The sequence below is a fragment of the Rhinolophus hipposideros genome, assembly GCF_964194185.1.
Source record: "Rhinolophus hipposideros genome assembly, chromosome: 5".
Taxonomy (NCBI): Eukaryota; Metazoa; Chordata; class Mammalia; order Chiroptera; family Rhinolophidae; genus Rhinolophus; species Rhinolophus hipposideros.
In genome coordinates, this window is record NC_138051.1 from 11,758,346 (window position 1) to 11,772,001 (window position 13,656).

Here is a 13,656-nt window from a genome sequence, read left to right on the forward strand (position 1 = left end):
ATGAGTACACAGCTTAGTGCCCTGTATGTAGAAATCCTTCTAATATAAAATATTGTTTTACTTTTAGGGTGCATTCATCATTCAAAATCTTCTTAGCTTATATTGATCCACTTACTTAGCATGGTGTTATGGACCCTGTACAAGTACAGGAGTCACTTATTTGCAAAGAATATCTAATGTGTATTATATAAAACATTGTCAATTATTTGACAACAAAATCTTTCCCTAATGCAAAAATATGAAAATGCATAATTAAAATAGCTATGAAAGAAAAATGACAGGCTTTATAATTAGCAGTATGATGGCTTGAATGTTATATTTTAAATTTCTGACTATTTGAATGCATTTGATTTTTATTTTAGAGCTAAACAATTTATACAAATTCTTTTTAAAATGCTCTCATATGAAATTGAAATGTATTTTACGTGCCATCACCAATATGATGACAGAAAAATGTGGAGAAAAGTTATTTTCCTCCTATTTCAGCTTACAGGTGAAATTGTTCAGTGTCACATGTTTCTGGAGATAAAATGCAAAATATTAATGTAGGCAATGAATACCATTTTTCCATATGGACTGTATAGTAAACAAAAGAAAAGGAGTTTCAATACAGCAAAAGAATGCTGAGTAAAAGGGAGGAAAACTTACAGAGCAGTAATGTTTTTAAGTATTGCAATAATTTAAAGACAACCTATTTGGAGTTGTTTTTCAAAAAGGTATCCTTTCTTTCTTTTGTAGTGAGTTGTAATCTATTTAAATATGCTTTTATGGATTGGATAAATCATGAGTTTACAATTTCTTATATAATAAAATTATATCCATTATGTAGTGCTCAAAATAATAGCAAGAGAAAGAACTTTTTTTAATTGGATGATGTCCCTACATTTGTTAACTTTAACAAATATTCTCCCAAACTTATTTTGCCATTCTCATAATTACACAGAAATATAGGATACCTTCATCCTCTAACTCAACGGAGATCAGGGGAAGTTCTGCTTGCTACAAAAATTGTGTAAATTTCTTTGTTTATTTGTTTATTTTATTATTGTTGTTATTATTATTATTATTATTATTATTATTATTATTATTTTGGTTAGGCATTTGTATTCAGAAAAATGGCAATAGGCTTGCTTTGGAAAAATAATTTAAAAGAAATATTGACCCAATTGTTCAAATGTGAAAATCAATTGCTTAATAAGAGCAGAACCAGGTGTTTTGAGGCCTAAAGTTTTTACTATTTTGATAGTTTCTTTTAAAAACAGGATGTAAAATTATAAATAATAAATTTGATAATTTCTGTCCAAGTATTTACATTGAGAAATGACAACAAATTACAAGTTATAAAATGCTTATTAATACTGCAAACACCATAAAATTCAGAAAAAATAATTATTAAATGTACTCCTGACACATCTCTAATTGCTCCCATATTTTTGCCCAAGTCTTCAGATTTCTTCATATGACCATGATTTTGTAATAATATTATCTGTAGAATAGAAAGCTCATTCAGTGTTTCCTCTATTGTAGTTGATTAAAATTTTATTATTACTGAAATTTGACTCAACACATGGACTTGCTTATTGTAGCATCACTACAGATGTATGCTACACAAACTAAAAATTCTGATTTCTCTTTTCTGTGGTTGCCAACGTAAAAGGTAAAAGAAAACAGTTGCAGGCCTAATTACACTTAATTACATACACTGCATTATTGTGTATATTTCTGATAGGAGAATTTGACTAGGAATTGATTCGAATTAAATCCTCCACTTTTCATTATGATCATGGGATCTTTGGAAGGATTTTCATAGCTAACTTAATCTGTTCATTTCAAACGTTGTTTATCTTCCATTGCGTATATACATCCATTGCGAGGGACCGTGGGCACATTCTGTCTTGATAAGGTCTCAGCCCTTGCCCCTCTCTGTTCTGATGCTAGGCAAATTGGCATAGTGGAACTTATCTCTACAGGATTGCTACCAATAATCTAACTTTACATGGAAGTCCCTGCAATTCACATAAAGACATTCCACTACACCTTAACTAAATGTAACACAAATTCAACTCCTTCTTTCCTGGATCCCCCAAATGCTCCCAATCAGTTCAGCAACATGACTGTTTATAATGTACAAGGATTTTACCTGATTGTAGTTCAAATATTACTCTTGCATAATTTTCTTAAGACATAGGATCACATGAGCATATTGCTAACACTTCTGCTAAGACCCAGGAAGGGAGCCCTGAAAGTGAGTAGCCCTGAAAGTTAAGCATCATTAGCTTTACATTAATCTACCTCTGGGCTTCTATTCTTAATCACACATTTTTGTGATGACTAAAAACAGCTTCTCAGTAATAAAAATAATCTATGATATATTTCAGTGACTGGCAAGGTGATTAATTATAGGCTGAAATCTGGGTTATTCTTCATGAGGAAATAATTGCTATGATTATCTGTAGAACTCATATGCATTTAAATGAAGTATTTTTTAAGAAATATTCCAATTGTCTTGATTTTGTAAAATTTCCAAATCTCATTCTTCTTATGGAAATCAGTTCTTATAATAAATGGGCTCTTAAGAAAAATCATTTTTAGTGACGACTAATTAATAGAATGTTGTCAAAGATGATGCACTTTGTATTTTCCATTTATTAATAATAAAATAAGTCAGACAGAAAAGTCGAGAACCATATGATCCCACTGATATGTGGTATATAAAACTGAAAACAACAAAGGATCGAGACAAACGAATGAAGAAACAAAAACTCATAGACATAGACAATAATTTAGTGGTTACCAGAGGGTAAGGGGGGAGGGGAATGGTAGATGAGGGTAAGGGGGATCAAATATATGGGGATGGAAAGAGAACTGACTCTGGGTGGTGAACACCCAATATGATATATAGGTGACGTATTACAGAACTGCACACCTGAAATCTATATAACTTTACTAACAATTGTCACTCCAATAAACTTAAATAAAAAAATAACAAAAAAAATAGTGTTCCCTTTACCTAAAAAAGGAATTATTGTGACATATTAAAACTATCATAAAAATCTAAACGAAATATGTTAATTTCATTACGAACTAGAAATATTAGCTTTCATTTTTATAAAGATGGTTTTATTTTACATGAATTGATTAAGCTTCAATTGGTTGTAGCAGGTAAATAATATGTAAAAAGAGAAGTTATTTTGCTTGAAAACACAGTCTCTGACAATTTCAACGTTACAAAACTCATTTCTCTATTACTGTTTTCATACACTTACTTTTTATAAATAAGTAATGGGAAATTAGTCTATACAAGTTAAAATGACTTTTGATGGCACTAACATGTAAATGGATTTTTAGAATTAGCACTTTTTTTGGCTGTAGCAAACCAAAATAAACCCTTAGTGACTTGGCAAACGTTTTCACTTCAGCTTCAAATTCAGTGAAGTTTTCTCTTCAGGTAAACTTTAAGTTTGGGCTAACTTGTTCATTTATTTCTATTCCACAGTCAGTATTGAGAGCCATTTTCCAAAATCAGATGTGCATTCTCCCAGGAGGAACATTCTAAACAAACACAGAAAGCCTTCCCAGGGAATCTTTGGGCTCTTAATGACTAGTCACGTAAAAGTAGACACTGTTAAGACAATATTCACTTCTATTAAAGATTTTTCTTTGACTATCAAATGACTTTCTCATTGTGATTTATAGTTTCAAAATATGTTTGAAAAAGAAACAAAATATATTGCACAGGATGATTATTTTTGAAATTCAACAGCAGTGTCCAGACTCTCCCCATAGTGAGGACTGTGGCATGTGGACATGATTTCTCTAACATAAGAATTTCTAATATAATTTTGAAGATATGTAGTTGTACCTAAACAATATATGAATCTAAAGTAGTCCTCATTCTAGAAAACACACAGTAGGCATTAAGGTTGATTCATATTATCAGTACTTAAAATGTATGTGAAAGGTATTAATAAGAAGTACATAGCATCTAAGAGTTATCTTTAATAATTTATTTATTCTTTTTGAAGCTAAAGTAAGTCTTACATTAGACAGCACTTTCTCTAAAAAAATTTGACCTCAATGTCTATTTTATAAAATATTTGTAGTTGTATCGAGCATCATAACAATCCAAATCAAGTAGATAAATTTCCATCATTAGAACAACTTAAATAAAATGAAAAGATGTAGAGTGATGTATGAAAAAATATTTCTTTATAAAGTCATCAGAATATGTAAATGCTATATTCTGAGTAATTTTTAGATAGTAGAAGTATCATAATATTAAATAAATATGCATTAATTTATTTTACATTAAGTAGGTGAAAATAGGAAGTCTTAAGCACATGCATGACTATGTGATAAGTGAGTCATTGACATATTTCTTAGAATTTCTGAATGAAGCATGTGAATCTATGGTGCAATGATGAATACATAGGACAATCTAAAGTAGAGTGAAAATATCCAGGGTGTGCAGCATTATAAAACCAGTTGTTTGATTCTGGAATTTGGTGGAATCTACCTGTGATTATGGCAGTGGCATAATCTGAAAATGTTCTGCCAAAATTCACAGGCTGAACGTGACAATGTCTTCAATTGCCAAGAGAGTAACCTAAATATGTAAAGCCAAAAAGCTTTAAACATAGGAAATTGCAGGCAGTGTGTAGAAGTGGGGAGAACATATTCCAACTGAAAACACAATACATTCTTTTAAACATCAGCCTGTCCATTCAAGACAGCTGCAGGTTAAAGATCGTCCACGGGCCTTGAGTTTCTTATTCCTTGCCATGATGATTTATTTAAGAATGGAGAAGGCAACAGTGTTTGTCTCCCTTTGGTTACCTCCTAAAGGCTAGGAAACATATCATACTGATTTAAAAAGGGATTTTAATATCAATTTTTACGACACAATTTGCAAACAATAACATACTGATTTTAAGCGTTAGTTTAGTGGCTTTGATAGGTATGTAAACCCAAGTACTCCTCACACTAAAAAAAGGTACAGTGGTATCTCGGTTTTTGAACATAATCCACAAACTCTGAAACATTCGAAAACAGCCGACAGTTAGGCCTCAGGATCTTGCACTCAGGGGAAGTCATGTGACATATTTGACTTTTGAGTCTTGTTTGAAAACCGAAACATTTACTTCTTGTTTACGGCATTCATAAACCAAAATGTTCATCAACAGATGTTTGAAAATTGAGGTACTACTGTATCTAACATTTTCATCATCCTTATAAAGGAAATTTACTCATGCTGCATTTAACACATCACTACTTTCAACACTGTTGTCAGTGTAGATTAGTCTTGTCTATTGTTTCATATAAATGAAATCATCCAGTTTGTACTTTTTTTGTTTATCTCCTTGTTTTTGAGATATGGTTGAGTATATCAGTCATTTGTTGCATTTCATTGCTGTATATTATTCCATTAAGTAAGCATAACAGTATGTTTATCTCTTCTATTGATGGACCCTTAGTCTATTTCTGATTATGGCCTACTGTGAAAAAAGTTGCTATTTGTCATACATATACAAGACTTTTTGTATGTTTCATTTTTCTTAGTTGAATACCCAACAGAATATAGCTGCTGTGTCATATCTTAAATATATGAACAATACTGTAAAAACTGCCAAATTGTTTGCCAAAGTAGCGTTACTATTTAATAATGCATTAGAGCTCCCATTAGATTACATTCTTGACGATATTTGCTATTGTCTGTATTTTTTAAAAAATTCTGCTATTTTAATTGGTGTCTAGGAGGTTCTCAATGTAGTTTGATTTAGATTTCACAGATAAATTAATTCTGTTGAACATCTTTTTTTTGTACTTAATAGCCATTTTTATATCCTTTTTGTGAGAGGTTCTTCCAATTTTGGGCCTATTTTTATTTGGTTGTTATATTCTTGAATAAGAATTCTTTGATGTTTTTTCAAATATTACGAATAAATGGTTTTGTTTTATAATTTTTAATGTGTATTACCTATATTTTGTGAAATTCATTCCTAAACTTTTCATTTTATTAATGCTATTTTAAATGTCTTTTCAGGATTGCAATTATTGCTATTATATTGAAATAAGACTGATTTTTATATTTTCGCTTGGTAATCTGTAGTCTTTCTAAACTAATTTATTACTTGTAGTAGTGTTTTTGTAGATGCCTTAGGATTTTCTATTAGCATAACCTCTGTGAATAGACAGTTTTACATATTCCTCAATGTTTTTTGTAACTTTTTCTTTTTTCCTTTCCCCCCTATGGCAATGGCTAAGGCCCCCAGTAAAATGTTAAGCAGAAATAGTTAGATTGGACATCATTGCCTTTATTACTGAGGGAAAATGCCAATCTTTTATCATTAGGCATGATATTACATATATATATTTTTCACAGTACCCTTTATTAGGTAAAAGAGGATCCCTTTTCTTGACATTTTGAATTTTGTCTGATGTCTTTTCTACATCTATTGAGATATTTTATACTACTTTTTTTCTTCTTAATGTAATGATTTACTTTAATATATTCAAGAAAACTTATATTCCTCGGATAAATTCCTCCTGGTCATAACATAATTTTTATAGATATACTAGAAATTGTATACTAATATTTTCAATCACTTTTATTATGGTATAATTTACATACATATTTATTAATGTTTGTTAAGATTTGTGTGTATATGTGTTCATAGCAGTCTTTAGTTATTTTTTCTTGTAATTTTTTTTATATTTTCATACTAAGATAATAGTGACTTTATATATTGAATTTGTAGATGGTCCCTGTTTCTCTCTTTTTCTGAAAAAGTTGTGTTAACATTGACATTATTTCTTCCTTAAAGGTGTCGAGGAATTCACCCCAAAAGCCTCTTGAAGCTGATATACTCAGGTAAGAAGGGCTTTAAATTAAAATCCAATGTATTTGATATTGTTTTTTATTTAGGACTATTAAGATTTTCTATTTCCTCCCATGGCTTTTCTGTAGCTTGTCTCTTTCAAGTAATAAATCAATTTTATCTATGTTGTTGACTATTTTACCATTAAATTGTTCTTAATATTACCATCTTTAGAATTGAAAATGATACTCCATTTTTCATTCCATTATTTTAGTGATTTTTTTTAACTTTTTATTAAATTTATTTGGGTGACATTGGTTAGTAAAATTATAAAGTTTTCAAGTTTGCAATTCTATAATACGTCATCGATATATTGCATTGTGTATATATTGCAATCAGTTCTCCTTCTATCCCCATATATTTGACCCTCTTTACCCTCTATTACCCCCCACGCCCCTTACCCTCTAGTAACCATTAAACTGCAGTCTGTGTCTATAATTTTTTGTTTCTTTGTTTATCTTGTTCATTGTTGCTTTCAGTTTTATATCTCACATATGAGTGAAATCATTTGGTCCTCAATTTTTTCTGTCTGCACTCCTGAATATGGAGTTGCTTGAATCTTTATTATTATAGGCCCTTAAGACCAATTTATTGGATTTCTCATTTTAGTAATAATTAGAATCAACCTCCTTGTAGATAACCTGAAAAACTAAATTGTAACATATGCATACAAATGATGACTATTGGTTGGTACAAATGGGAAGGCAATGGTATTGCCAACGTCTTCTAGCCTAAGGCTACTAGGAACAAACCTATACTTGAACAATTTAGGCTTATTGCTCTTTGCAATGAGGGAGAACACATATCATAGGGAACCATGGGGTATTATAGTAAGAGGATGTTGAATGAACTTATAGCATTTGGGCACTTGTTAGGTGATTTTGGAGAGTGCTTCCTTTTGAGTTGGATGCTGTCAGAAAGCAGGTAAAAAATTAACATTGGTTGTCTTAATAAATTGGATCTATTAGGTAGGAAGAATTAACCAAAGCTAAAGCTGTACAAGGTAAAGAAGCAACAACCACTTATTTTAGCTGGAATGGGAACATTTTTGTTCATTTTTGTAGTCAGGTTTTATCAGAATTATGGATTGACCTTGTTGGAAACATAAAATTATTCAGCTTCAACAGAGAAAGAGCAAATCCTAGATAGAAGGCTCTAATCTCACATCAGAGCCTCTGTGTGAGATATGAAAAAGAAAGAGAAAAACAATAAAAAATTTAAAACCAACATGACAAAGAGGGTCCTTGTGCTGACTGATGATGTAATGTGCCATGAACTGAAGATTAGATCTGATTAAATTTATGCACGTTAGGTGCACTTTAGGTCAACCTTCCCATCCATGAACATAATATTTTTTTTTTAAGAAAAGAAATTGAAATTAGAGTATGTGAATCAGAATAACCTAATGAACAGTTAAATGTGAAATGTAAGTTGTTCTTATTACCCAGCAGAAGGGGTCTCAGGAGGGAAAGAGCAGTTTTATTCAAAAATCTTATACTGTCCTTCAACTTTGAGAAATTTCTACATTGCTTTCAGTAATTATCATTATTGAAGAAAGACCGATGTCAATCTGAAATGTATTTTAGTATAGGCACCCTATTTTATTCTCATGTGGAAGTTTTTATAATTGTCTCCTTTCCTTTCTGTATAAAATACTACACTGCTAAATAAGTTAAGTGGCCTTCCATTTCTCTATATGAGGTGTGACAATTAAGTTCGCGAACTTGCCACTGTACTTACATTGGTGGTACTGTACAAATAGCTTGGTAAGGTTTCCTAACCTTAGTATATTAGTGTCTCACAGCTGTGATCATGTCGTTGTGTGGTGGTGTCTTGCTGAGTGGTGTTCATTGTTGTTGTTGTGTGTTTTTGTGTCATCACGAGAATGTCTGAGCTTGAATTAGAACAACGTATAAACATTAAATTTCTTGTTAAACTTGGCAAGAGTGAAAGTGAAATCAGGGACATGTTAGTCCAAATTTATGGGGATAACGCCATGAAGAAAATGGCAGTGTACAAATGGATTAAACGTTTTTCTGAGGGGAGAGAACATGTCACTGATGAAGAGAGGTCAGGGTGGCCAGTAATGAGCAGAACTGATGAAAATATTGCAAAAATTCATCAAATTGTGTGTCAAAATCATCGGCCAACTGTGAGGATCATAGCAGACCAAGTACACATCAACAGAGAAACAGTTAGGAAAATGTTAACTGAAAATCTTGGCATGAGAAAGGTTTGTGCAGATATGGTCCCTAAGGAGCTCTTGCATCACAACAATGCACCAGCTCACACAGCACTGTCTGTAGGGAAGTTTTTAGCCAGTAAACAAATAACTGCATTGGAACACCCTCCCTACTCATCTGATCTGACTTCTTTCTTTACCTGAAGATAAAGGGAATATAGAAAGGAAGACGTTTTGATGACATTCAGGACATCTAGGGTAATATGATGACAGCTGTGATAGCCATTCCAGAAAAAGAGCTCCAAAATTGCTTTGAAACGTGGACTAGGTGTTGGCTTTGGTGCATAGCTTCCCAAGGGGAGTACTTCGAAGGTGACCATATTAATATTCAGCAATGAGGTAATAGCACTTTTTCTAAGATGAGTTTATGAACTTAATTGTCAGGCCCTTGTAGACTTGATAGAAAGTGACTGTGTGTGATATTTTAAGGTTCATCATTCTTATTTTGTCAAGGAATAATTCAGTGGGTCATTTCAGTCCAGAAACACATATTCTCCATTTCTGTGAAATTTTCTCACATCATTGAAAAAAAATTTTCTGCCTTTCTTAGATCTTATTTTCTCCCTTTGTAATTTCTATTAGTCAATAACTTTGAATCCTTTAAATTGATTTACAAGATTTTCTTTACTTTTTTATCTTCCTGCACGTTTTAAGTTTTAGTAAGCATTTATTTATGTTTTCTGGTGTTTTTTTTCCTGCTTTATGATGAATTCTCTTGCCCTGAGATTACTATTTGAAGGTAGTTTTGTGAGGTGCTGTATTCTTTAAAGGTTTGTTTGTGTTCCCTTATTTATATTTGCTTCTTTCCTGATACATACTTTCATTTGCTCATTTTCTTTTATGTTTCATATGGGTGCATTTCTCAAGTATGTGATGATCCTTGATTGTTCATTTATGTTTAATAATTAAAAAAAAAAAACAAGAAAGCACTTTTGGGGCTCTTAGTCTGTGTGTGTCTTATTAGCATATGGACTGTAGATTAAAGTGATTAGGTATTGAGATTGTTGAGATTATTCAGTCTCTAGCATAGAGCACTCTTTATTCTTTTCTTCATTCCCCTCCCCCCCCAATTGATAACTACCAGGAGTTCTGTCCAAGAGGTAAGAAATGGTGACTCTTCACATAAATATTTAAACATATTGAGTTCTTTTAAACCCTATTATCATGTCCATCCACTGTACAAACTGGCATTTCTAATTCCTAAATTTCTCAGGGATCCTTATGGCAGATGTTCCTTGAATGGATGCCAAATTTGTTTATTTCTCATGTCCCAAATCCATTGATTTTCAGTTTTAGAAAGTTGGAACAGGTTTTAGTCTTGAGTTTCTCATAACCTCATCCTTGCTCCAAAAATTATCAAAGATTACCAATTTATAATTTTAATTATCTAGAACAGTCAGTACTACATTCAAACCAAGAGATTTTAAGTTAAACAAATATAATTTGTTTAGATTATTTTTATATTCCATCTACCTACTGCTGGTTTCTGATAGGTTTTCTTCTTCTTTTATTATTGTTGTTTAGTTAGCACTTTTTAGATTAAAAAGAGAAAGCAGGTGTTTGTCATTCACCAGACATACACTATGACCTTTTTTTTTCCCATTTATGTTTCTCTTTCTTCTTTTATAATAGTAATATATTTGCAAGCTTTATTTATTTGGGTCTCTAGTCTTATTCATGTTATTATATGTCTAGTCTTTAGCAGCATTGTACTCATTTTTATCAGTCTTTTAATTAAGTTTTCTTGATTACATAACACTGTTTAAAGTCTGAAATAATTAAAGAGTTCTCTATGCAAATCTGCAATTTCTCCAGGTATTCCGTCTTTTCTCATGGAGGTCATTTGAGATAATTCTTATAGGAGACATTTTCAGCTTTTTTGATTCATATTTTAGAGTTTAATCTGAGAAGTACTATAATTGAACAGATTTCTCTTCACCTTTATGAGAAAAGTGTATCACAGTGTAATAAAATGTTATAGTTTTTTTTTGTTGTTTCAGAGAGAATTTGATATAAATCTCAACTCTACTACTTCCTACAAGTTTACTTCTTTGAGCTTAAATTTCCTCTCCTCTAAAAATAAAGTTGACAATCTCTGGGAATCCTAGAGAAATTTCTAGAGAAAATATCAATGAATAAAAACATCATATACAAGTTTTGGATTATAGGAACCAATAGAACCAGTTATCATTTCACCTATATAAACTTAAGATACTTTTATCAGAGTAATTCAGTAATTGAGGTACAAAGTATGTAGAGGGATGGGGAATTAAATTAATGAATATAGAAAGTGTGGTCTATTAGGAGTGAAAATACTTTGAGAAAGTCAATTATTGATAAATTACAAAGGAAGTAACTATTTGGTCTGGATATATATCTGTTACTAATTGGTAAATGTTATAATAATGTAACTCACTCTGTGGGAAGACTTTAATGACACAATTATTCTCTCCAATAAAATAACAATTAGTTTGTCTGGTATTGTACTAATTGTTATTAACATAAGTTATTGGCAATACTTAAAAGCTAAGTATTGAGTTACTTCAGAAAAAAATCTTATGTTATAAGAGTAATTCACGCATACCTAACTTATGTTCTTATCCTGAAAAGAACAATTAATGTAGAATTTTCTAAACTTTTTAAATTAGCGAACTTTACTTTTGAAGAGTTTTAGATTTACAGAAAAATTGAAAGGGTAGTATAGAGCATTTTCATGTGCCCTCCTCTTTCTTACAGAAAAATTACCTTGTTATTCGCATCTTGCATTACTGTGGTTCATTTGTTATAATTAATGAACTGATTTAATGTATTATTATTAATAAAAGACCATAGTTTACATTAAGGTTCTCTTTTTGTATTGAATGGTTCTATGGGTTTTGACAAGTGCATATTGTTATGTGTCCATTATTAAGGTATTATATAGAATAGTTTCATCAATCTAAAATCTCCTGTACTCAACACAGTCATTCCTTCTCCCCTCGCCATGAAATTGTTTTAGCCATCATTCTTTTTACCGTCTTTATAGTTTTACTTTTTCCAGAATGCCATAGTTGTCTTTTCCATAACAATAGTGCTTCACAGACTGTCTTCTTTCACTTATAAATACACATTTAAGAATCCTCCATGTCTTTTTGTGGCTTGATAGATCATTTATTTTTATTGTGGAATAATGTTCAATTGTACAGATGTATCAAAGTTTATTTATTCATCCACCTATTGAAGGCCACGTTAGCTTCTTTCATAATTGTTCCAGTTTTTCACAATGAGTAAAGCTACTGTGAACATTTGTGGCCAGGTTTTGGACACAGATTTTCAACACATTTAGATAAATAGGTAGGAGAGAGATTGCTGGATTGTATGGTAAGAAAATATTTAGCTTTGTAAGGAACTGTCAAACTACTGTGTTTCCCCAAAAATAAGACCGAGTCTTATATTAATTTTTGCTCCAAAAGACGCATGAGGGCTCATGCTCAGGGCATGTCATCCTGAAAAATCATGCTAGGGCTCATTTTCCAGTTAGGTCTTATTTTCGGGGAAACATAGTATATTCAAACGTGGGCTGTGCCATTTGCATTCTCACTAAAAGTGAATCTCTTGCTCCACATGCTCACCAGCATTTGCTATTTTGCTATTGTCACTTTTTTTTTTTGCCATTCTGATGAGTGTATATTGGCATCTTACTGTTGTTTTAATTAGCATTTCCCTGATGGTCTGTGATGTTGAACATCTTTTCATATGATTAGTGGACATCTGTATATCTTCTTTGGTGAGGCATTGGTTAGAATCTTTTCCCTATGTTGTATTGTTGAGTTTTAAGAGTTTATCATATATTTTAGATATAAGTTCTTTATTAGATATGTGGCTTGCAAATATTTTCTACCAATTATTGGCTTGTCTTTTCATTTTCTTAAAATTATGTTTATCAGAGCACGTATCCTTAATTTGAATAAATTATAACATATCAATTTATGTTTTCCATGGATCTTCCTTTGGTGCTATATCTTAAAACTATTCATCAAACCCAATATCACCTGTAATTCCTATATTATTTCTAAAAGTTCAATAACTTTGCATTTTACACGTAGAGCTATGATACATTTTGAGTTAAGTTTTGGAAAAGGTGTTGTTGGGTTGCAACCTCCTTGGGAATTTCCTGGGTGTCATCTGTAACTGGCCTGGCCCTCATGTGCAGAAGGCAGGAAGACACTGAATAAAAACAGCACTCTCCAGGTTGTTGGTGACAAGTTTAATAAGCAAGAGAATTTCTAAAGCTTGTCTTGGGCAGCCTCAAGATGACTAGTTTTCCACACCCACACATCAAATCTTAAAAGTTTATGTAGACGTTTAACTAGGCTAAGTCACATGACCAGCCTACATTGTCTCATCCCCCAGTATTTCAAGGCTGTGTCTTTGGACAGTTTCTACCAGGGGGAAGGCAAGAAGAGTACGCATTCTAAGCACAGTGGAGGAAGTGGGAAGCCTCCAGCTACCTGGGCCAGCTTGCAGGTAAACCAGTGGTCTTCTTGATGACCTTAC